The sequence below is a fragment of the Amaranthus tricolor genome, chromosome 13, assembly GCF_026212465.1.
Source record: "Amaranthus tricolor cultivar Red isolate AtriRed21 chromosome 13, ASM2621246v1, whole genome shotgun sequence".
NCBI lineage: Eukaryota > Viridiplantae > Streptophyta > Magnoliopsida > Caryophyllales > Amaranthaceae > Amaranthus > Amaranthus tricolor.
This window is the reverse complement of record NC_080059.1, coordinates 4,420,913-4,425,000: the sequence shown is the minus strand read 5'-3', so window position 1 is coordinate 4,425,000 and position 4,088 is coordinate 4,420,913. Positions and strand designations below refer to the sequence as shown.

General features: G+C 32.1%; 1 long non-coding RNA gene across 1 annotated transcript; it reads left to right on the top strand.

Moving 5' to 3' along the window:
* The first annotated feature begins 796 nt into the window (after positions 1-796).
* On the top strand, positions 797-3,534 carry LOC130797549 (uncharacterized). The gene is made up of 3 exons (XR_009038891.1): positions 797-880; positions 1,764-2,000; positions 3,253-3,534. It is a non-coding gene; the product is annotated as an uncharacterized LOC130797549 (long non-coding RNA).
* Positions 3,535-4,088: the final 554 nt, after the last annotated feature.

Here is a 4,088-nt window from a genome sequence, read left to right as displayed (position 1 = left end):
CTTCATGGTGTTCCGAGGACTATTGTTTCGGATAGGGATCCGAAGTTTTTATCGAGGTTTTGGGAAAAGTTGCAGTAAGCTTTTGGGACTAAGTTGTGCTTGAGTACTGCTTTTCATCCTGCGACTGATGGTCAGACTGAGAGAACTATTCAGACTTTAGAGGATCTTTTGAGATGTTGTGTGTTGGACTTTAAGGGTTCTTGGGAAGATAAATTGCCGATGGTGGAGTTCGCCTACAACAACAGTTTCCAATCTAGTATTAGGATGGCACCGTATGAAGCTCTTTATGGAAGGAAGTGTCGAGTACCTTTGTGTTGGGATTTGATGGATAGGACCATTCCCGAAGGTCCAGATGTGATTCAGGAATCCATTGATGCTCTGAAGATTGTTCAACAGAACATGAGAGCAGCACAGAGCCGACAAAAGAGTTATGCTGATAATTGTCGAAAGATGTTGCAATTTGAGGTTGGCGACAAGGTTTTCCTAAAGGTTTCACCTACAAGGGGTGTCCAGCGTTTTGGAGTTCGAGGAAAGTTGAGTCCAAAATTTATTGGACCTTTTGAGATCCTAAGGAGAGTCGGGGAAGTTTCTTATGAGTTGGCTTTACCTCCAAGTTTAGCAAAAGTTCATAATGTGTTCCATGTTTCACAGTTGAGGAAGTATGTTCACGATCCGTCTCATGTTCTAGCTCACGAGCCACTTTTGATTGAGGAGTCTTTGGTGTATGAGGAACGACCAATCAGGATCTTAGATACCCGAGTAAAAGATTTGAGAAATTCGAGCATTCCATTGGTCAAGGTTTTGTGGTCAAACCACGGGGTTGAAGAGGCGACTTGGGAAAAAGAGATCGACATGAGAGAGCGTTATCCTAACCTTTTTGGTAAGTCCTAGTTTCCCGAAACTGTCTAAAGGGGGAAAGAGTTGTAACAGGCTCAAATTTTTTAATCTTAATCTTCCGATTAATTATTCCAAAATTTCTTTTCGAATTCCTAATCCTTTGGTTATCTAATTCAAATCACCTTTAATTCCTAAACCTTATTCCGATTTTTGTAATTTCTTCCAAATATTAAACTTAAAAATATATATATATTCTTAAATTTCTTTATAAGCACTAAAATATTATTTTATTATTTTATACTACGAAAAGTAAAATTTTAATATTATATTTACGGTTTTATTAAAACGTTACGTTTAAATTTCGTTTTCTTAAACTAACTTTACTACTTATCATTTTAACTTTACAACTTTGATTTAATTATTTTATACCTAAAAATTAACTATATTTTTCTTATTAACTTTAAGTATAGTTTTAACTAAAATTTTCTAAGTAAACTATCATATTTTCATAATCAAACCTTAATCATACTTTCCCATTAATCTAAAACATTTCACTAGCATAAACTAGAACAAAAATTTGATGAATCAAAATCCTTTCTACATCAATCCATAATGTTCATCACTTACACAAGCTATCACCATTTCCTTACACAAGTTATCCTTCTTCTACACTCCAAATTCTTACACATCCACTTACACACTCCAACTCTTACACATTCACTTACACACTCTAAATCACTTACACAAGTTAACCTTCTTTTTCATACAATCTTATGAACTAAAAAGTTGCCCAAAACCCATTATAAATACCCCTCCTTAGCCATGAGATCACTTGCACCCCCATCATCAAATCTTTCTACCATTCTTTCTTATATCTTCACTTCATTAACATCTTACTAAATTTATACCCTTTTTATTTGTTGAAGAATCAAATGAAGATGGAGCTTGATCTTATCACTTCTTAAGCCAATAATCATCAACTTTTGAAAAGTCAAGTATTATCTTTTGGAGCTTGGATATCATTTTCTTTTGGGTAATTGAAGATCTACTTCTTTGAAGCTTGGAACCTTGAAGACTTTCTCTTTTGGAGCTTATTTCCTTAAGTTCTTATTATCCTATTATTATTCTCTTACTTGGTTTAGCACCACCTTCGGAGGAAAATGGTACACATTTTCTTAACTCTCTCGTTATGTGATATTTATTTATGGTTACTTGATAATATAAAAGCATGATCAACATGATCTTATTTTAGTCATTTAAACTTTATATGGTAATATTAAAGTCATATCCAGTTTAGTGATATTTTTGTCAAAACAATAATACTTTTGGGACACTCGAAAAAAGAGTCATATATATGGAAATTTTTGATTAATATGATAATATAAATATATATGAATTTTACTAGTTAAATAAACTTATGTGTTTAAAATGATTTCATATCATCTTAGTGTTTTGATAAATTTTTAATCGATTTATTGGTAAAATAGTCAAACAAATTTGTTAAAATGCTTAGCATTGTTTTTCTCTAAAACTCATTTCATATAGATTTTGGACCCTTAATAATTTGTCGGATTATGTTATTTTTATAGTGATGATAGATCCGTTTTACTATTTTACTAGTTATTTGATAAAATATGTTATTAAGTACTTAGAAATATTACCCTTGACTGTTATGATTATTTATGACACAATAATGACTTAGTTTAGCCTCAGGAATCTTAGTATAGCTACGAAAATTTGTTATTTAATTAATATTAATTTATTAGATACTAGTAATTTGTTTCTATTAAAAGGGTAGAATTGTCAAAAATTTGACTAGTGGAAGTTTGACTTATAAGAATGTAAACTATTTTGGTTTAGAGTCTTGTTTGATATTGCATGATATTGATTGTATGACTCTGATAGTAAGGTAACGTCGAACCATGGACCGGCATGTAAAATCCCGGCGTCCGTGTTAGCCGGCACGTAAAATGCGGTGTCAGACAGGGGGTCCGAGAAAAACTCATCCTGTGAAGTCTTGAGCATAACAGTATTGAGAGGAGTGACGACTCCCACTACAGTTAGGGTTTAGGACTATGGTCCTCACCTAACCAGACCCTTACATATATCAGTTGTCATTATTGTTGTGATCTTGTGATGTGCTATGATGGTAAAGCTATGAGGCTTAATTGAACTTGATTAAATAAGCATTAAGGTTACCAAGTATTTAGTAGCAGTAATGAACTTCTGCAAGTATTGAGAATGTAACTTAATGGCTTAGTAAAGGTCAATAATGAGTAATAACCTTCTATATTGTGCTTGATGATTATTTTGTAAGCATGATTTAACTATCGCATCATAAGCTTGTTGAGAAAATTTTACTCGGCTTTATCGCTGATCGATTTAATCGGCTGTCATCCGTATTATGGATGACAGTATTTTGCAGGAAAAATTAGCTCAGGTTTCGATCCAGGCCGCAACTTTAATTATTCTATCGAGGACTTAGCTTCAATGATTTTACTTGATGACTATATTGTACTTATGTTTTTTTATCGTATTTAAGTAAACCTTATTTTATATTTTCTCAGTTGTAAGATATATTTTTACTTATGTTTTGAACATTTTTTTATTTCAAATGGTTTTTAGCAGTTCGGCGTTTTACACTTCCGCATTATTTATCTTAAGTATAATTATTAATGTTAATTATGTAACGAGAGTGCCGCTCCTGCTACACAACATTTCTCTCAAAAACCCTTCTCTCCAAAGTACAAGAATTCACTCAAATTCTCTACACTTCTCTCGAAGTACAAACTCATCGTTGGATGAGCATATAACTCTACGTATAATGAAACTACAGATTATATTAATATACTTGTGAAACAGCACATACCATTACATGACAAGAACTTTAGGAATAGACTTCATATATGTATTTAGGATATTACGTGAAACTCAATATTTATGAAGCCCATTCTTTAATGAAGTAAACACTCTTAAGGAGTGAATACCCCAAGGTGGAGTTGTGGAGACTCACTTTCTAATTGATTAAAGGAAGTCTTTTATACAAGAATGAGAAAAGCTATTTTCGGTAAGTTAACTTCCCACTACTTCCCATTAGTTATATAACTTTCATGACTCTTATATTTAGAAAAGTGTAAATATAATGTAATTAATTCCCCTTTTACTTTTCCAACAACCGCTTTTTAATTTACGTAAAACATAATTTTGTTTTATAAGAAATCTTTTCACCATAAAATATAATTTTGTTTTAT